Below are 22,185 nucleotides of genomic sequence, written 5' to 3'. Positions count from 1 at the left end.
GTTAATGGTACAAGGACTAGGGATCACAGATTTAAGGTTTTGGGCAAGAGATACAGGGGGGACATGAGGAAAGACTCTTTTACACAGCGAGTGGTGATGACCTGGAACTCTCTGCCAACGGAAGTGGTGGAAGCAGAGACACACAATGTTTTCAAGGGTAGACTGGTTAGGCACTTGAGGGAAATAAACCTGCAGGGCTCTGGGGATAGAGCGGGGGAATGGGACTGACTGGATTGCTCTACAGAGCCGGCATGGAGTCGATGGGCCGAATGGCCTCCTGTGCCATTAGGACTTTGACATGTTGGAAGTATAAATTAATTAGGCTCAGATGTGAAGAATCACTCAGGAATATTTGATTTGCTGATTAAAAGTTAACCAAAGTTAAATCTACAGAAATTGGCAATGGTTATTTTGATATAAAGAGAAGCTTTCACTGATCACTAAGATTGAGAGATCATGGTCAGACCTCGCTAATTCTTTACATGTTGCTGCCTTTGGACTTCATTTTCTGCTGCTTTCACTTTTCTGTTTCTTTTAACCTTTGTTCCCTCCAATTATTTTTTTATCTATTCTGTAATTTTGGACATGGACTTTAACTGTAATCAACAGAATTAATTTTCCATTAACCTACTGTAATGTCCCAAACAAATTGAGTACCTTTCTTTGGATGCTGCAAATTACTACTTTCAGTTTCAATTTACCTGAACTACTGTGTTTAGTAGTTTTGCAGTGCAGATAATTCCACTTACCACTTGGTTGCTTTTGAGTAAAAGAAGAACTAGGTAATATTTTTAGAAATGCAGCATATGAAATTATACTTGCAGTTTCTAAATAAAAACATCCTGTTAATCCAGTAATTACTGCAACAGATTTTTAAGCGTTGGATTAAGTGTGTTAAGAACATCAGAAATAGGAGTAGACCATACAGCCTTTTGAAGCTGCTCTGCCATTCAGTAAGATCATGGCTGACCTTTTGATCTTCACTCCACTTTCTCGCTCAATCCCCATATCCCTAAGAGTCCAAAAAACCTATTGATCTCAGCCTTGAATATCCTCAACGACTGAGCATCCACAGTCCTCTGGAGTAGAGAATTCTAAAGATTCACAACACTGAGTGAAGAAATGTCTCCTCATCTCAGTCCTAAATGGCTGACCCCTTATCCTGAGACTATGCCCCCCCAGTTCTAGACACTCCAGCCAGGGGAAACAGCCTCTCCACATTTACCCTGTCAAGCCCTCTCAGAATCTTTTATGTTTCAATGCGATCACCTCTCATTCTTCTAAACTCCAGAGACTTTCGGCCCATTCTACTCGATCTGTCCTCATAGGGCAACACTTTCATCCCAGGGATCAATCTAGTGAACCTTTGTTGTACCCCCCTAAGCCAAGTATATCCTTCCTTAGGTACGGAGACCAAAACTGTACACTGTACTCCAGGTGTTGTCTCACCAAAGCCCTGTACAATTGTAGCAAGACTTTCTTACTCTTGTACTCCAGCCCCCCTTGCTATAAAGGCCTACATGCCATTTGCCTTCCTAATTGCTTGCTGTACCTGCATGTTAACTCTGTGTTTCCTGTACGAGGACACCCAAAACCCTCTGAACACCAACATTTAATAGTTTCTCACCATTTAAAAAATATTCTATTTTTCTATTCTGACTACCAAAGTGAATAACCTCACATTTGCCTACATTATACTCCATCTGCCACCTCCTTGCCCACTTACTTAACCTGTCTATATCCCTATGCAGATTCATTGTGCCCTCCTCACGGCTTATTTTCCCATCTAGCTTTGTATTGTCAGCAAACTTGAATACATTCCACTTGGTCCCTTCATCTAAGTCAGTAATATAGATTGTAAATAGCTGAGGCCTCAGCACTGATCCTTGCAGCACCCTACCAGTAACAGCCCGCCAACCTGAAAATGACCCCAACCCCATGAGCCCTTATCTTGTGTTAACAACCTTTTTGTGTGGCACCTTATTGAATGCTTTTTGAAAATCCAAATATACTACATCCACTGGTTCCCCTTTATCTACCCTGCTAGTTACATAGAAACATAGAAGATAGGAGCAGGAGTAGGCCATTCGGCCCCTCGAGCCTGTTCCGCCATTGAATGAGATCATGACTGATCATCCAAATTCAGTACCCTGTCCCTGCTTTCTCCCTGTATCCCTTGATCCCTTTAGCCTTAAGAAATATATTTAACTCCTTCTTGAATATATTTAATGAATTGGCCTCAACTGCCTTCTGTGGTAGAGAATTCCACAGGTTCACCGCTCTCTGGGTGAAGAAATTCCTCCTCATCAGTCCTAAATGGCTTACCCCTTATTCTTAGACTGTGACCCCTGGTTCTGGAATCCCCTGCCATCGGGAACATCCTTCCTGCATCTAGTCTGTCTAGTCCTGTTAGAATTTTATAAGTTTCAATGAGATCCCCTCTCATTCTTCTAAAACTCTAGCGAATACAAGCCCAATCGGCCCAATCTCTCTTCATACGCCATTCCTGTCATCCCAGGTATCAGTCTGGTGAATCTTCGCTGCACTCCCTCCATGGCAAGAACATCCTTCCTCAGACAAGGCGACCAAAATTGCACACAATACTCAAGGTGTGGTCTCACCAAGGCCCTGTACAACTGCAGCAAGACATCCTTGCTCCTGTACTCGAATCCTCTCTCTACGAAGGCCAGCATACCATTTGCCTTCTTAACCGCCTGCTGCACCTGCATGCTTACTTTCAGCGACTGGTGAACAAGAATACCCAGGTCTCATTGTACTTCCCCTTTTCCCAATCTATTGCCGTTCAGATAATCTGCCTTCCTGTTTTTGCCACCAAAGTGGATAACCTTGCATTTATCCACATTGGGCAGATGCAGTATAATCATCCAACCTGTCCAAATCATACTGGAGTTTCTCGGCATCCTCCTCACAGCGCACACGTCCACCCAGCTTTGTGTCATCTGCAAACTTGGAGATATTACAGCTAGTTCCCGTGTCTAGATCATTAATATATAATGTGAATAACTGGGGTCCTAGCACCTAACATCCTCAAAACTCCTAATAGATTGGGTGAGGCAACTGCATTTTTTTGAGAAAAAAATTACTGTATGTTTAAATTCCATCCTAGAGATATTTCAATCCTTTTTTGAGAAGCTATTTGATTGGTAATTTGAATAGACCTACTGAAATGGATCAGTTTATAGTATTAGGAATTTTGAGATCTTTTACATTGTAATGGTAGCAAACATAGTGCTTTCTGGTTATAGTTATATTACATCTACCAATTTCAGATCAGTATGACATTCAACCACCAAGCCAAAGTTACAACAACAACAACTTGCATTCATATAGCACCCTTGATGTCGTAAAACGTCCCAATGTGCTTCACAGGAACGTTATCAACCAAAATTTGACACCGAGCTACGTAAAGAGATATTGGGATAGGTGACCAAAAGCTTGTTCATAGAGGTAGGTTTTAAAGAGGAGAGTGAGTCAGAGATGGAGAGGTTTAGGGAGGGAATTCCAGAACTTAGGATGTTGGCAGCTGTAACCACGGCTGCCACTAGTGGAGCAAAGAAAATCAGGTATGCGCAAGAGGCCAGAATTGGAGGAGTGCAGAGATCTTGGAGGGTTGTAGGGCTGGAAGAGGTTAGAGATAGGGAGGGGCGAGGCCATGGAAGGATTTTAAAATTGAAGCGTTGCCTGACCGGGAGCCAATATAGGTCAGTGAGCACAGGGGTGATGGGTGAAGGGTACTTGGTGTGAGTTGGGATATGGGTAGCAGAGGTTTGGATGAGCTTAAGTTTACGGAGGGTGAAAGGTGGAAGGCTGCTTAACTGTTCATGTGTCTAGGTTGCACGCAGTAAGGTCAGCCACAAAGGAACTCATGTATGTTTGAATGCATGTGCACAACTTTGTTTCCCTGCTGCTAATTTTTTAACGTTTAGGAGGTTAGGTGTGAATATTTCTGTTGTCATGGTTTAAAAAGATTCCATAAAAGTATTAAACATTTCCAAGTGGTCTAAAGGATCTGATGCGGAGGGGTACGCGAGACTTTGGATTTAAGGTGCTTGGGTGTTGCATCCCCTCTGTCAAACGTGTGATATATATTCCCACTCTATCGCATGCAGACTTTTCTCAATCGTGTACATCCTGTCTTGTGTGTGCTTTAAATAAAGCTCACTTGAGTTTTTGCTCTGTGCAAACTAAAGTTCCAGCTCAAGCCTGATTCTGTGTTTAATGTTAAACATTATTTTGGTTAAAAATTTTAACAACTTGCCTTTAAGATTTTGAAGAGTATATTTTTTTAAACTAGTTCTTGGCTACAGTTCCTGCTAATTGCATAATGGAGGCCTGTGCTAGTTGTGAGCAAACATGAAAAATGTAAATCCTCAGTTGGCTACATTTTGTATATTTTTGTTTATTATCTGCTAAATATTTAACTTTTGCTGGCATTTTGTGTTTCTACCCTCCTTCAGAACGATGTTATATTAAGTGGGCCGAATAGCCTCCTTCTGTGCCGTAAATTTCTATGATTCTAAGTGCCCCTGGCAAACTATCCCAAATTATGGAAAAACACTTCCTACATCTACCAATTGAGATTAGTGTTGCTGTTTTATTAATTAAATTTAATATTTGTCTGTTACAAGAGAATTAATTTTTGCTCGCTTCAGTTTGGTGCTCTTGGAAGCAGGAGACGCAGTCAGCCATGTAGACTGCCATGGTGCTATCTGTATTCATGTTGCTCAAGACCGGAGGATCAGCCATTTCTCCTGCAATATTTTGGAAGTGAGCATCTTTCATCAACAGTATCCACCGTACTCATTTGTGGCCCTGCAAGCAGAAGGAGGACTGCTGTTGGGATACTAGACTCCCGGGATCGCATTAAAATCATGGAATCCAGACTGCCATGACACAGGTTCAACCATAATTAGATGCAAACAACTTTATTTATATTTAAGGTTTCCAGGGTTTTTTTGGCCCATGAGGCCATCTTGAGCAACAGTAAGATGAGATGAATATTGAGCTTCCATCACAATTTTAATCATAAGGCTAGGTATTTTAATACCTATGCATAGGAAACTGACAATCACTTCTGGTTATTACCACAGCCAATGCTCAGCTTGAAATAAATAGAGCTGATGCAGACCAGATCAATTTCTTTCTTATTCAATTGAATAGATTGGTTATTTTTGATTTGAAATATATCTATTGTTAATGGCGCTTACAATCGTGAGCCATTTGGCACAGCGGCTTGCTTTGTTCTGTGCATGATCCTTTAAGTCAAAAGTCTGTCAGTCAGGTGACCGATTTGGATCCGCCACCCACTATTGACGTTCCAGGGAATTGTTCCTGGAACTGCAAACATTCTCGCTCTCTAATTTATGTACATGATCAGCAGCCTTATTTGATGGTGAAAATTTTTTGATTTCTGTTCCTGCTCGAATGTCCGTATGCCACGGGTATAACTCTAGCAGCAAGCTGAGTTTACCAGTTCTTCTGAAACAATTAAGTGAAAGACAAAAGATTCCATAAGGGAATAAGAAAACAATCTTGTGTGAAATTCTTGTTGAGGGATGCTATCTCGAGTCCATATTAATAAAAGCATTAGTAAAGTGTCGTCTATTATTTTGTGGTTGAGAAGATATAACTAAATCCCGTAAACTACTGTACTATATTGTTTTGCTACTGCTTATCTATTTTTAAGAAACCCGTTCTGCTTTTATTCCTACATTAAATTAGTCATGGTTCTGTGCTAATAACCTAAAGCACGCTGTTTTTTTGCTCCCCAATGTTTTTTTTAAACTTTCGCCTCAAGAACCAATTTGAATTTTTACCATTCATTATATCAACCACTCTTGTAGCTAGACTGCTAATTTAATGCCAAATTCAAGAGGAAAGGTGGTGTGGTGGGAATATTTCCGGCTGTTTCACTATTGCGATTTTTAGTAGATTCGCTTGTGATTCTCCAGCAGGACTAGCAATGTGACTTTTTCTCAGAAAGGAATGTTTTTGCACTACCGAGGGCTTGTTTAGGGTCTGTCATATAATGGTAGAAGATGCTGCCCCATTACAATCAATTAGTTAAGTAACATGTTTACAATGCCACCTACAGGTGCAGACCATTGGAATCTTGAGACCACTCTCCATTTTTAATATATATAATAGATTTTAGCATGAGATGTATATTTTAGTCCTCCTCCTTATTGCAGCATACAATTACATTATATGCCCATAACCTGTATTCTTGCTCTCTGGAATTCTAGCTTTTTCGGAAGGTGTGTGTTCAAACCCCACTTCAGTGAGTGAAGGAGTTGTCTTCTTAGGCAGTCCCTCGGGAACCGAGGATGACTTGCTTCCATATTAAAAATGAGTTTGCAGGTGACTGAGTCCAATGCGGGACCTACAGTTTCTGTCACAGATGGGACAGATGGTGGTTGAAGGGGCGGGTGGGTGGGGTGCTTGGGTTGACGTGTGCTCCTTGCGTTGCCTGCGCTTGGCTTCCGCTTGCTCCCGGCGAAGAGACCCGAGGTGTTCGGCGCCTTCCCAGATACTTCTCCTCCACTTTGTGCAGTCTTGGGCCAGGGATTCCCAGGTGTCGGTGGGGATGTTGCACTTTTTCAAGGAGGCTTTGAGGGTGTCCTTGAAGCGTTTCCTCTGCCCACCGGGACCCCTCTTGCCGTGTCGGAGCTCCGAGTAGAGCGCTTGTTTTGGGAGTCTCGTATCGGGCATGCGGACGATGTGACCCGTCCATCGGAGCTGATCAAGCGTGGTCAAAGCTTCGATGCTGGGGATGTTGGCCTGAGCGAGAACACTGACGTTGGTGCGCCTATCCTGCCAATGGATTTGCAGGATCTTGCGGAGGCAGCGTTGGTGGTACCTCTCCAGTGCTTTGAGGTGCCTGCTGTACATGGTCCATGTCTCTGAGGCATAAAGCAGGGCGAGTATCACTGCTGCTCTGTAGACCATGAGCTTAGTGCTGGGTTTGAGGTCCTGGTCTTCAAACACACTCTTCCTCAGGCAACCGAAGGCTGCACTGGCACACTGAAGGCGGTGTTGGACTTCGTCATCGACGTCTGCCCTTGTTGACAGTAGGCTCCCGAGGTATGCAAAGTGGTCCACGTTGTCCAAAGCCTTGTCGTGGATTTTGAGTGCTGCACTGTCAAAGGTAACGTCTTTCAGATCAGATGTTTAACTGAGGCCCTGTCATCGCAGATGGACGTAAAAGATCCCATAGAACTATTTGAAGAGGAGAAGGCAGATCTCCCAATATCCTGCCAACATTTCGCCATCAATTCAAATCACAAACTGATTGATTAACTGGTCACTTATCTTATTGCTATTTGTGGGACCTTGCTGTGTGCGAATTGGCTTCTGTGTTTCCCTGCATTACAACTGTCGCGACTCAAAAGTAATTAATTTGCTGTGAAGCACTTTGGGGCCTCTTGAGACATGAAAGGCACTAAGTTTTTTTTCATTCTTTTAATTTTCTAATTGTACAGTCCGGCTGTACCAGCTATAGTTTACGTTTGCAATACAAGGAGCATTGTTACATATTTTGGCTTTCATTCTAGATCTTGTTCTCTGATAGTGTTTCAGACCACTACCATGGGTGAGTCTTGGTCCCTATGATCTAGACCTTTAGCTGCCCAATATCTAGGTAATTTGTAGCAAATCCAGGGATTGACAAAGTTCCTCATTGCTGAATTTTGGTTAATGGTTAGATTACGTGTCCTCGCGTGATCTTCTTTGACTTTGGAGCGGTAAAATAAATATTTTGCTTAAGCTAAAAGCTGCCAAACAGAATTATTAACCAGTATGGATAAGTGAACAAAAACAGAAGAACAGTGTAGATTTACTGTAGTTACAGGCTTAATTATCCCTCCTTAGAAAATATAAAGCAAAAATCATATCTTGCAGTGCAGAATTCGTCTAAACTAGACCATATACGAGGTCTCTGAACATTAAGCTTTATGTGGTCGTTCGTAAAAAGACTTGCATTTATATAGCGTCTTTCACAACCTCGGGTTGTCCCAAAACGCTTTACAGTCAATGAAGTACTTTTTGAAGTGTAGTCACTATTGTAATGTAGGAAATGCGGCAGCCAGTTTGCGCACAGCAAGCTCCCACAAACAGCAATGTGATAATGACCAGATAATCTGTGTTTGTTATGCTGATTGAGGGATTTATCGGCCATGACACCGGGGAGAACTCCTCTGCTCTTCTTCGAAATAGTGCCGTGGGATCTTTTACGTCCACCTGAGAGCAGATGGGGCCTTGGTTTAGCGTTTTATCTGAAAGACAGCACCTCCGACAGTGCAGTACTCCCTCAGTACTGAACTGGAGTGTCCGCCTAGATTTTTGTGCTCAAGTCTCTGGAGTGGATCTTGAACCCACAGCCTTCTGACTTAGAGGCGAGGGTGCTACCAACTGAGCCACAGCTGACAGACTCACGCGGGTTTGTCTACATGTGAGTCAACGTACCTTAAAACCAAACTTGCAGGACATTGTTCTTTACCTTCCCATGCACCACTAAGGAATTTTGAATTTAATATACTCTTATCAGATCCCCTGATTGCCAAATAGGTAAAAGCACCATTTGGTGTTCCACTAAGCCATACAGGTTTGATTTCTGTCAGTACAGGAAACTCTCAATTTACCGGCACCTAAATAACCGGAAATCTCTGTTAACCGGCAAAATTCAGGAGTAGGTTCAGTTAAGTTTTACTTTATATTAGTGGCGGTTCCTGGATCTGTGGCCATGTAACCGGGGTTCCTGCACCTGTTGCTATGCAACAGGGATGCCTGGATCTGTGGCTGGGGTTCCTGCACCTGTTGCCATGCAACAGGGACGCCTGGATCTGTGGCCGTGTACGGGGCTCTCGTACCTTTTTACTATACTTCACTATACCTCTCTGTAATACGGACTTATTGATAAACCGGCACCACGTCGGTGCCGGATAAGAGTTTCCTGTACTTGAGTTAACAGATCAGAGTTAGGGGGAGAGTTTTTGGTGGGGGGGGGGGCGGGAGAGGGGGGGCAACCACAATTCCTGCTCGATTGCTATGTAGCAACACCTATTGCAAAGTGCCCCATTTAGTATTAAGTAAGAACAAAACAAAGATAAATTGCATGTATTGCAATGTTCAAATTGTGGGAAATAAATTAGGGAATTGGAAGCAATTATGTCACAGATTTAACAGTATTAACGGAAACTATACCACAAACTGAGCAGGAGGGGAAAATGAGCACATTAGCTTGTAATATTTTTAGGAGCGATGGAATAGGTAAGTACTGGAGAAGGAGGGAATACATGCTGTAAAGTAGTCTGCTGCAGATCCCCTAATTATGGGAGAGAAATGAAAGATCAAGGTGATGAGTAGGAATAACAAATTATTTTTCAAAAAAATCAGCACGACAAAGTTATAGCCTTACTTAGTGTATAGAAAGATTACATTTTGAAATGTTGGCCAGTTTGGTATAGGTATTTAGTTTATGCCACCATCTTAATTCCTGTTATTTGTTGATAACACTCCAAACAGTGTGTTATCCTTTACATCTTCTGATGTGTTGGGGGGGGGGGGGGAATAGGCCCATGTTTGTTAAGTAATGTTTAACTTTGAAAGTTGGGGGGAAAAATTCAGTTGGTTGCACCTCCCGTTAGCGCCTTAAGAGGGCACTAACCGGATGCAACGCAACTAGCGCCCGGGCGCGGCACTGCCCACGCCTCGCAAAATTCAGCGGGAGGTTCGTGCTGTCGCTAACTGGTAGCGCCCTGTGCTGCTGCGCCACTGGCGATGACGTCATTGGTGTGCGCAGCGCCCCGGCCGCGATCTTCGGGAGCGCCCCCTGACTTGCCGCCGGACGCTATGTCCGACGGGGCCAGGGGGGGCATACCTGCGGCCGGGGAGGCGCAGTTTAAAGGCGAGGTGCGGGGTGGCCATTTTTGTTGCTGGCCACCTGCCTGCGCTCCCGTCCCAGACCTCCTGAAATGCGCCCCCCCCCCCCCCCCCTTGCAGAGTGCTGGCTGCGCTCTAAGAGCCCGGCACTTCTCTCGAGTGCTGGGCTCTTTTGCCTGCACTCCCGATCCCCGGGGGCCCAGCTGGGCCCCAGGTCGCGCTGCACAAGGCCCCTCCCCTTTAAGAAGGGGAGGAAGGCCTGCAATAGCGCGGCGCGGCATGCTGCAGCGTGTGGCGCTGCGGCACATAACGCTGCAATATTGACTCACCGCGCCCCAAGAGGGATGCGGGGCGCTTCCAGTAGCGCCCCACTTCCCTCTTGGGGCGCAACCACTCAAATTCTGGCGCGAGGATGCTAATTTTTGCCGAAGTTAGCGCTACTCAATTTTTTAGCCCTTGCAGTGTTATGCATGTGTGCAGGTCTAATGCTAAATATACATACACCCTACAGGGAGCAGAATTAAAGGCAGTGGTGAAAGAAAAAGATCTGGGTGTTATAGTGCATCACTCTCAAGATTCACGACCAATGCTCTATCTAAAGCAAACCGCGTATGAGGTTGTAGCCACAGGACAATTCATTACAAAACAAAACATACCATTTTGTCCTTGTACAAGCCCTTGGTTAAGCCTCATTTTAGAATATTGTCAAAGTTTTGGTCCCCTCACATCGTGGAGGATATTAAGGTTTTGGAAAATGTGCACAGGAGGGCCATAATATTGATTCCCAGTTTTAAACCCCTGGGCTACCCAGGTGGGCTTAAAAAGCTGAGTCTGAGTCGTGTAGACTTGCGCAATATGATTGAGATTTATATAATAATGAAGGGATTAGGTTGTGCTTATGTGGACCAATTATTTCAACTGGATAGGTTAGGAAGGACCAGGATTCATGCTAATTGTTTGTCGCATGGTATAGATTTCTGGGTGGGTAATGGAGGGGAAAAGCCTGGAATCATGAAAGCGTTAAGTGCTATGGTCAGACAATAGTCTTTCTGGATGGATGAGCTAAAATGAGCTGATTGGCCATTCTCATCTTTATCTATCTTGTGAAATATGTCACTGGTGAGTTTTAAGTTTTCTTTGCAAAAGTGAAAGATCAGCATAATTCACACGCTGTTGAGTCATTCACACTTATGAAGGAACAGCAATAGCTCACTGTCACTGGTGAAATATCGACTGTATTGTTGCTGTTCAGCTCATTATAATCTGATATTCTGTCACCACAAATCACGTTATTGCTGGGCCTCATTGCATTTCTGTCTGATCGTATGTGCCCACTGTGTTTGGGATATGTACCCAGCCCCAGCTTCAAAAGGTTGGAATCCTTCTAGCTAACACCCATAAAGGGGGAGTAATATTGAATGGGAGGAAGGGCATGGTGGAGTGCTTTAATCAAAGTACAGGAAACTTTCGATTAACCGGCCCCTAAATAACCGGAAATGTCGGTTAACTGGCAAAATTCAGGAGTAGGTTCAGGTAACTTATTACTTGCCTTGCTCCATATGTTGCTGTGCAAGGGTGTGGCTGCAGCTGTTGCTAAGCTACAGAGACGCTTGCAACTTGTGGCCATTGTTTTGAACCTGTTGCTAAGCAACAGGGTTTGTTGCTTTATACAGAGCTCTCCGCTCCGTATCTTTTACTATAGCGTTCGGTTATCTGGAATTTTTGATGAACCGGCACCACGTCGGTCCCGTCCGTGCCGGATAAAAGAAAGTTTCCTGTATCTTCTCCCCTTCCAAAAATATTTAAATTCTTTATGTTCAGATCTCCTTCCCGAGAAGAGAGAAGCTCTTTCTGTTGCTTCTAGCTGGCGGGAAAATCCGCTTGAATAAAAAATCCAGTCATTCTGCTGAGAAGTTCAGCATCCTTCATACTCATTGATGCCAGTACACACACACAGCTAAATGGTCAATATAAAAACAAAAAATGTTGGAAACACTCCGCAGGTCAGGCAGCATTTGTGCAGAGAAACAGTTAACGTTTCAGGTCGATGATCTTTTGTCAGAGCTGGAAAAAGTTAGAGATGTAACAGATTTTAAGCAAGGGCAGGGAAAGGGGGAGGGGAGGAAAGAACAAAATGGTCAGTGAGTTGTGGTAGTATATTTTTGATCAACTTAAAAGACACAACTGTAACTCTTTATTAGGGTCCCATTCACTTTTTTTGAATCTAGCACTGACCAGTTCAACAGACCAAAACCACATCTCCAGATCAGTTTGCAGATTAGGAAACAACTGAAATAGCAGTGACAACTGAGTGGAACGTGAATTGCCTCTTACACTTGTACTTAGAAGCCTTTGTAGTTCGAAATGAATTGTTGCCTTTGAACAGAATTTTTTCTAGGGAAGGGGTAGAGGATTTGTATATGTGGATTTGCTGTAGAAATGTGACAGTAGAGCTGTCTTTTTCTTCATTCATTCATGGGATGTGGGCATCACTGGCAAGGCCACCATTTATTGCCCATCCCTAATTGCCCTTGAGAAGGTGGAGTTGAGCCGCCTTATTGAACCGCTGCAGTCCGTTTGATGAAGGTACCAACAGTGCTGTTAGCGAGGGAGTTTCAGGATTTTGACCCAGCGACGATGAAGGAACGGCGAGATATTGCCAGGCCAGGACAGTGTGTGACTTGGAGGGAAACTTGAAGGTGGTGGTGTTCCCATGCGCCTGTTGTCCTTCTAGGTGGAAGAGGTCGCGGTTTTGGGAGGTGCTGCTGAAGAAGCCTTGGCGAGTTGCTGCAGTGCATCTTGTAGATGGTACACAGTGCAGCCACGGAGCACCGGTGGTGGAGGGAGTGAATGTTTAAGGTGGTGGATGGGGTGCCAATCAAGCGGGCTGCTTTGTCTTGGATACTGTTGAGGTGTTGTTGGAGCTGCACTCATCCAGGCAAGTGGAGAGTATTCCATCACACTCCTGACTGCCTTGTAAATGGTGAAAAGGCTTTGGGGTATTAGGAGGGTCACTCGCTGCAGAATATCCAGCCTCTGACCTGCTCTTGTAGCCACAGTAGTTATGTTGCTGGTCCAATTAGGTTTCTGGTCAATGGTGACCCCCCAGGATATTGATGGTGGGGGATTCAGCGATGGTAATCCCATGAATGTTGGAGATGGTCATTGCCTGGCACTTGTGTGGCGCGAATGTTACTTGCCACTTAACAGCCCAAGCCTAAATGTCATCCAGGTCTTGCTGCATGTGGCCATGGACTGATCCATTCCATTCGCAACTCCTCAGGTAATGAAACACTCTGCAGTCATCAGCAAACATCCCCACTTCTGACCTTATGATGGAGGGAAGATCATTGATGCAGCAGCTGAAGATGGTTGGGCCTAGGACCCTGCCCTGAGGAACTCCTGCAGTGAGGTCTTGGGGCTGAGATGATTGGCCTCCAACAACCACAACCATCTTTCTTGTGCTAGGTATGACTCCAGCTAGTGGAGTGGTTTCCCCCCTGATTCCCATTGACTTTAATTTTACTAGGGCTCCTTGATGCCACACTCTATCAAATGCTGCCTTGATGTCAATGGCAATCACACTCGCCTCATCTCTGGAATTCAGCTTTTTTGTCCATGTTTGGACCAAGGCTGTAATGAGGTTTGGAGCCGAGTGGTCCTGGCGGAACCCAAATTCAGCATTGGTGAGTAAGTGCTGCTTGATAGCACTGTCGACGACACTTGCCGTCACTTTTCTGATGATTGAGAGTAGACTGATGGGGAGGTAATTGGCCAGATTAGATTTGTCTTGCTTTTTGTGGACAGGACATACCTGGACAGTTTTCCATTTTGGTGGGTAGATGCCTGTGTTGTAGCTGTACTGGAACAGCTTGGCTAGAGGCATAGCTAGTTCTGGAGCACAAGTCTTTAGCACTACAGCCGGGATGTTGTCGGTGCCCATAGCCTTTTCTGTATCCAGTGCACTCAGCCGTTTCTTGATATATCACGTGTAGTGAATTGAATTGGCTGAAGACTGGATTCTGTGATGGTGGGGACCTCTGGAGGAGGCCGAGATGGATCATACACTCCACTTCTGGCTGAAAATGTTTGCAAATGCTTCAGCCTTGTCTTTTGCACTCGCGTGCTGGGTTCTGCCATCATCGAGAATGGGGATATTCATGGAACCGCCTCCTCCAGTGAGTTGTTTAATTGTCCACCACCATTCACAACTGGATGTGGTAGGACTGCACAGCTTTGAGCTTTGCTCTGTCCATAGCATGCTGCTTCTGCTGTTTAGCATGTATGTAGTCTTGTGTTGCAGCTTCACCAGGTTGGCACCTCATTTTTAGGTATGCCTGGTGCTGCTCCTGACATGCTCTTACACCCTTCATCAAGCCAGGGTTGGCCCCCTGGCTTGATGGTAATGGTAGAGTGAGGGATATGCTGGACCTTGAGGTTACAGATTGTGGTGTATACAATTCTGCTGCTGGTGGCCCACAGCGACTCATGGATGTCCAGTTTTGAGCTGCTAGATCTGTTCTGAATCTATCCCATTTAGCACGATGATAGTGCCACACAACACGATAAAGGGTGTCCTCTGTGAAGACGGGACTTTGTCTCCACAAGGTTTAGACTCCCACCAATACTGTCATGCACAGATGCATCTGCGACAGATAGATTGGTGTGGACGAGGTCAAGTAGGATTTTCCCTCTGGTTCTCACCATCTGCTGTAGGCCCAATCTGGCAGCTATGTCCTTCAGCTCAGTCAGTAGTGGTGCTACCGAGCCACTCTTGGTGATTGACAGTAAAGTCCCCCACCCAGAGTACATTCTGTGCCCTTGCTACCCTCGGTGCTTTTTCCAAATGGTGTTCAACATGGAGTACTGATTCATCAGCTGAGGGAGAGCGGTAGGTGGTAATCGGCAGAAGGTTTCCTTGCCCATGTTTGACCTGATCCCGTGAGACTTAATGGGATCTGGATTCGATGTTGAGGACTCCCAGGGCCACTCCTTCCCGACTGTATACCACTGTGCTACCACTTCTGGTGGGTCTGTCCTGCCGTGGGATAGGACATACCCAGTGATGGTGACGGAGGAGTCTGGGACATTGGCTGAAAGCTATGATTCTGTGAGCTTAACTAGTCTGTGTGACAGCTCTCCCAATTTTGGCACAAGTCCCCAGATGTTTGTGAGGAGGACTTTGCAGGGTTGACTGGACTGGGTGTGCCTTTGCCATGTCCGAATCCACTACCTAGGTCAGTGCCAGGTGGTCTGTCTGGGTTTATTCTTGCTGTTTTACCTAGAGATTTGATACAGCTGCCATTTCAGAGGGCAGTTAAGAGTCAACCACATTGCTGTGGATCTGGCATCACATATAGGCCAGACCAGGCGGCATTAATATACCAGACTAGCTGGAGTGCCCGGCGGTGTCAGTGCAAAGTCTGCCCCTGTGCCTTGTTGATTGACATTGCGGGGAGGGAGAGCGAGGGAGGGACGGAGTCACCCCCAGCTGAGCTCGAGCTGCGGCCTGCCGCCCCGGAGATGCCGTGGGCGGCGTAGCGCCTGAGGCCCGGCCCGAGTGACCGGAGCTGAGATCCCACTCCGGCCCGCCGTCCAACGTGAACATCAAACACCCTCCTCACCTGTAAATCAGTCCTACCCAGGCTACTCCGAAAGCAGCCACGGTGCCCCGGGCCTCCGACCTGAAGAGCTCGGCAGTGACATCCTGCAGAGCGGAGAGGCCGGGGTGATAGGAGAGAGGGGAGAGAAGGAGGAGGAGGAGGGTGAGGGTGCGACTGGGGCCCATGGTCGGACAGAGGCAGAGTTAGCAACACGCCCAAACTAACAATGGCCGCAGCTTGCTTTTCCCATTGCCGCACTAACAGCAGTTTGAAGGATTAGGCCCCGCCCCCCCCACGCCATGAAACGCCCCCTGTGACCTGATCCCGTGAGACTTAATGCTAACCTTCACGTCACTCAATGCTAATGAGCGGATTCCCCCGTATGATTGGCCAACCGCTAATGAGCGGATTTTTGAATTTTTTGTATACTGTCTGAACAATTTTTGTCTGACCAAAAAGAAAATACGCCTATGACACTCCCCTAATCATAAGCTTTCTTTTGATATAGGTGCGCTCTAACTTTTGAGTGATGCCTGGACATACACAGATAGACACCATGATTCTTTATAATAGACAGACAGACGTTTGATGGTCAGCATTACTGATGCAAGCATTTTTTTCCACTTTTTTAATTAACAATTTAAATTCCACAGCTCGTGGGATATGAACTCCGTATCATTAGTTTAGTATCATCACTAGTCCAGTGACATAATCACTACTACCATTCCCGTGTAATAATTTACTAGTAATAGATCTCTTTCACAGTTGAGTTGCTCACTAATGTATCTAGTTAACACCTTTAGCAGTGCAGCATTAAGCAGGTGTACGTGGGAATCAGAAAATTGCAGATATATTATTTCATCAGTACAGTGCTTTTTAAATTCTGAGGGTACACTGCTGCAGGTATTGACACTTACAACTTCTAAAAGCAATGTTGGCTGTCTAAAGGAAACCTGTGCTGTCACTCCAGAAAAGGTTGTTTATTCATGAGTGCCTCTGCAAGTGTTCCTCTGTAATCTTGAAGTGCTGAGATGTCAGCCAAGCAGTTCCAGTGCATGAAAGATGGATTCAGTGTGGACATGTATGTATCCACATGTTAGAGTATTCATAGTCATGCTCCGCATCTTGGTTTCCTGATATCTAATGTAATGATGTTAATTAAAACCTAATCCTTTTGTAACGGAAAGCTCCAGTCACCCATTGTATGGATTCTGGAGCATAGAGGATTATGGGTATTGTAGCCACCATTATTGGCTGATTGCCACAAGGATGGACGTGTCAGGGTCAGGCAACCAAAGACGGGAGTGAGGCAAGAGGTCATGTGATGAAACTTCCTGGAATACGTCCAACCAGAGTTGGCAACCCTAAACTAGCAATTTTGCAGAGTTATAGAAAATCTAAAATAGTTGTCCCCAACATTTGTTTAAATGTAGTCAACTGCTGATGGTATTTTAAACCTGGAGCCTTTCAGTTGAAATCATAGACTTTTAAATGAATGGAAATAGAATATAGCTGAGGTTTTTTGGTTAGGTATTTGGCATGCATTATCTCTGAAGCTTTTATGATTTACGATTTTTACTTTTTTTTTAACGAGTATATCTATATAGGTTTTCCATATGCACACATGCACTTGTAAATAAATTTAAAACTTCTGGTAATAGTTTTCCTGTCATGTTTGTCTGTCATATTTGAACTAACCTGTTGATTTTAATTAAGTTGAGTGCTCCTGCTGGTGGTGCTGATTGTGAGTTATCTGAACTTGTGTCTACAAGCTAGGTGGTAGTGTTTTCACCATGCCACCTGGCTTGTGGCTGACTCTATTTCAGCTTCTTCATCTCTGCTATGTTCCTGCAGTCAGCTGGAACTGGCTTTGTATCTCAAGTGCTTTAAAAAAAAATATTAGTAGTTATTTTTTTCAAACACTTAAACTTAAAGCTGGTTCCCATGACAGCAAGTACCTGCATTTTTTGACTATATAATAGCAAAATACTGCGGATGCTGGAAATCTGGAATAACAGAAAATGCTGGAAATACTCAGCAGGTCAGGCAGCATCCGTAGAGAGAGAAACAGTTAATGTTTCAGGTCTGGGACCCTTCATCAGAACTGGAAAAAGCTGGAGATGTAACAGATATTAAGCAGGTGCAGAGACGGGGGGGGGGGGTTAGGAATAGAAAGAATACCCTGTACTTTTGTAAGAGGCAGGAAAGATAAAATGTTGCAAATGGGAATGGCAAAAATCATACTGCATGAAAAATGGGGGCAGGGATCCACAGCTACCTGGACTACACTTCCTCCCACCCCGCTTCCTGTAAGGACTCTATTCCATTCTCCCAGTTTCTCCGTCTCCGCCGCGTCTGTTCTGATGATGCCACCTTCCATACTAGTGCTTCCGACATGTCTTCCTTTTTCCTCAACCGAGGATTCCTCTCTACCGTGGTTGACACGGCCCTTGACCGTGTCTGTTCTATTTCCTGTACTTCTGCTCTCACCCCTTCCCCTCCCTCCCAGAACCACGATAGGGTTCCCCTTGTCCTCACCTTTCACCCCACCAGCCTCCAGATTCAACGGATCATCCTCCGCCATTTCTGCCACCTCCAACGTGATCCCACCACCAAACACATCTTCCCCTCGCCTCCCCTTTCAGCATTCCGAAGGGACCGCTCCCTCCGCGACACCCTGGTCCATTGCTCAATCACCCCCAACAGCCCTTTTCCTTCACCTGGCACCTTCCCGTGCAAGCGCAGGAGATGCAACACATGCCCTTTTACCTCCTCCCTTCCCACTGTCCAGGGCCCTAAACACCCCTTCCAGGTGAAACAGCGATTTACTTGTACTTCTTGCAATTTAATATACTGTATTCGCTGCTCACGATGCGGTCTCCTCTACATTGGGGAGACCAAACGCAGATTGGGCGACCGCTTTGTAGAACACCTCCGTTCAGTCCGTAAGGGTGACCCCGAGCTTCCGGTCGCCTGTCACTTTAATTCACCGCTTCACTCCCACTCTGATCTCTGTCCTCGGGCTATTGCATTGTTCCAGTGAAGCTCAGCGTAAGCTTGAGGAACAGCACCTCATCTTTCGATTGGGCATTTTGCAGCCTGCTGGACTCAGCATTGAGTTAAACAATTTCAGATAATTATCCCTGCCCCCATTTTTCATGCAGTATGATTTTTGCCATTCCCATTTGCAACATTTTATCCTTCCTGCCTCTTGCAAAAGTACAGGGTGTTCTTTCTATTTCTTCCTCCCCTCCTACCCCCCCTCCCTGTCTCTGCACCTGCTTAATATCTGTTACATCTCCAGCTTTTTCCAGTTCTGATTAAGGGTCCCAGACCTGAAACGTTAACTCTGTTTCTCTCTCCACGGATGCTGCCTGGCCTGCTGAGTATTTCCAGCGTTTTCTGTTGTTGTTTCAGATTTCCAGCATCCGCAGTATTTTGCTATTCTATTAGTGTTTGGTTCACTGCCACCTCTCTTCTAGGAATGCCTACCTTGAAGTTCTGCTCTTCTCTCGACGGGAGTTCCGTTTATCTATTCAACCTTGTTCATCTTCATTGCTTTCAGTTTCCCTTCTCGTGTTTGATCAGGTATCTGCCAAGACTTGGTTTCACAGCCACATCTCTTTCCTCAGTAACTGTCTCCGGTTCAGAGTTATTCCACGTGGATTCCAATTAAACTTCCACCCTTCATGTTTCGGATCCACCCAGGATTACAAATATCTCCTCGATATTCATCGTTCTTCGAACTACTGCTCGCCGCATCTTGAGATCCACGCTCAACGCCATGCGCCGCCACATGAACAACCTCGACCTCTCTCTTCAGCAGCACCGACGCACTCTATTTCAATGCTGTCTGGGTCCACAGTTCCATTTCATCCTTCGACTCATCCGACGCTTCAACAAAAAACTTTTTTTTCTTCCTTTCTGATATCAAGGATCGCAAGCTTCATCAACTCATGGACCCTTCCCCCCCCCCCCCCCCCCAGAACCACCTTCCCCGTTACTTTCCTCTGATCCCATCCCTTCTTCCAATCTCGCCCTCTGCCGTGTTTTCACTATTCCCTCTGACCTTCCCCTCTCTGACCCCGAACGATCAATCCTCAGCAAAGGCCTGAGCTTCATCCCCTTATGCCCCCATCTGAATGAATTTTGAGCTCGGCACGATGCTGAGCTCTTCTTCCTTCGTCTTCATGCCCACTTCTCTGGCCAGGAGTCTTCCCCCCCCCCCCCCCCCCCGCACGGCTGATCCTTTCTCCCGCTTTCTAAATTCTCTTTCTACTTGGAACCCTCCCTCTGGCCTCTTACCCTCTCTAGATCTTTTCATTGCTAACTGACGACGTGACATTGGCCGTCTCCATTTCTCTGCTCCCCTCACTCATTCCAACCTACCTCCCTCTGAACTTGCAGCACTCCGCTCTCTCCGATCCAACCCTAACATTATCATTAAACCTGCTGATAAGGGTGGTGCTGTTGTTGTTTGGCGAACCGACCTCTACCGTGCGGAAGCTCAACGCCAACTCTCCAACACTACCTCTGCCTGGACCATGACCCCACAAGCAAACATCAAGCCATTGTTTCCAAGTGTGTCACTGACCACCTCTCCTCAGGAGATCTTCCCTTCATGGCCGCCAACCTCATAGTCCCCCAACCCCACACAGCCTGCTTCTACCTCCTTCCCAAGATCCAGAAACAGGACTGCCCTGGTAGAGCCATCGTTTCAGCCTGTTCGTGCCCCACAGAACTTCTCTTGACTTTTTGTTTCTCCCCTTGTCCAGTCCCTTCCCACCTACATTCGCGACTCTTCCGACGCCCTCCGTCACTTTAACAGTTTCCAGTTTCCTGGCCCCAACCGTCTCCTTTTTAACTATGGACGTCCAATCCCTCTACACCTCCATCCCCCACCAGGACGGCCTTCGGGCGCTCCGTTTCTTTGCATTTTATGACTGTTGGGTTGGGATTTCCTTTAGGCGTTCCCTGTGATATTTTGGTAAACTCCACTGCCACCACCTGGACCCACGCTATCACTTGGTGCTACATCCCTTCCTGCCATTCAGGATGCTGAGGTGCTACTGGTTGTTGCACCTCCCTCCCATCATCTAGGACCCTGTACCCCACCACCCACAATATTCTCTGCCACCATCCAGGATCTCCAGTTATCACCAACTGTTGCACACCCCACCCACCATTCAGGACCCCATGCCTGAACCAGTCTCTGGTTCCTTTGTCTCTCAGTGCAAGAGTACAGTTTCCACTGCATATGCAATTTCTTTCGTTCACTGTGGCTTTTAGTTATGCATTGGCAGCTATGGTACTCCTTACAAGGTCCTTTCCTTACAGAAAGATCAGTATTAACAGGGCTTCCACAGTGGAAAACCCTATACATTTTTGAATCTGGTGAAGAGAAGAGATTGATCCTCTTTCCCTCTCTTCACCACCCCCAACTCACTCTTTCTCCTACTTGTTACCTCTTTCTCCTACTTGTTACCTCTTGCTTTCCCTGCCCCACTCACCCTACCATCTCTTGTTGTCCCTACCCACACCAAGCACATGTTCTCCCCACGTTGGTCCCTTATACTGCTTAATGCAGCTATGAGCAGCCTTACCTTTTTTCCCTGTTCCCTTGCGACACCTGTAGCCATTCCCAATCTGAGAGACCATCCATTCCCTCTCTCTTGCTGCCACACTCGCTGCGAGCTCACCACACAATTCCTATCCCACGCATGAGTACCTTTTCCCCCTTCTCCCCCCTGTTGCATTTTGCTGCTCCTGCCAACCCCCCACCTCACACCAAGCACTCACTTCCTTGCCCCCTCCCCACTACCTACCTGTGTCTGACAAAATCTCCTATTAACATGATGCTATCCTTATACCCAGGAGGACCCCATTTGTGTTCTTTCTACACCAGCACCCACTCCCAGTCCCACCACACTTTGGTACTCCTCTGGCCAAGTGATGCCAGATCCTGCAACCATTCTCTCGTTTCTTCCAGACCATAGCACCCATCCCAATACTGTCACATACCTTTGGAATTGCAACACACAATAAAGCCTCTCCCACCACACTTAACATTATCCTTTCACCTGTGTCACACCTTGAAATGCTACTCCAAGACAAAATAGTGACAAAACAGATACTGGCAACTACAGACCCATTAGTCTGGCTTCCATTTCATATAAAATAATGGAATCAGTTATCAGGAGTAAACTTGAGGTTAATCTGTGCAATAGTTACCAAATAAACAGCAACCAACGTGCATTCAGAAGGGGAGGATCTTGCCTGACCAATTTTCTCGACTGAGGAAGTAACATCCCAAGTGGACTGTGGAAAGCTATATCATTTGGGAGTGATTGCTGACAGAAAGAATGAGAGTCATTCTGCTCATGTGCACCCATATGGGGGTGGAGCAGAGCCCAAACACGGTCCCTCTCGCCCTCCCCCTCCCACTGGAGCCGCGCATGCGCCTAGCTGCAGGCCTGTGGCCTGAACCACGTTTCCTCCCAGTTGCCAGCTGTTTTTTGCTTGCAGAAGGTGAGGAGATCGGACAGGGGAGATGAGAAGGGTTCAGAACGGGAGACTCTCAGGAACTCCGGGTGGGGGAGGTGGTCAGGAACTTGGGCGGGGAGGGCACAGAACAGTGGGGTATAAACATGATCTGGGTCTAAAGGGTGGAAGGATGAGAGCA

General features: G+C 46.0%; 1 protein-coding gene across 15 annotated transcripts in view; it reads left to right on the top strand.

Moving 5' to 3' along the window:
• Positions 1–22,185, top strand: part of caska (calcium/calmodulin-dependent serine protein kinase a) — a 540,018-nt gene that overhangs the window by 63,731 nt on the left and 454,102 nt on the right. The gene's annotated exons all lie outside the window — the stretch shown is intronic.

The sequence above is a fragment of the Somniosus microcephalus genome, chromosome 14, assembly GCF_052327205.1.
Source record: "Somniosus microcephalus isolate GS21.2 chromosome 14, FLI_Smic_1.0, whole genome shotgun sequence".
In the NCBI taxonomy this organism is placed as follows: domain Eukaryota; kingdom Metazoa; phylum Chordata; class Chondrichthyes; order Squaliformes; family Somniosidae; genus Somniosus; species Somniosus microcephalus.
The sequence above is the reverse complement of the archived record's forward strand: the minus strand, read 5'-3'. Positions and strand labels throughout refer to the sequence as shown.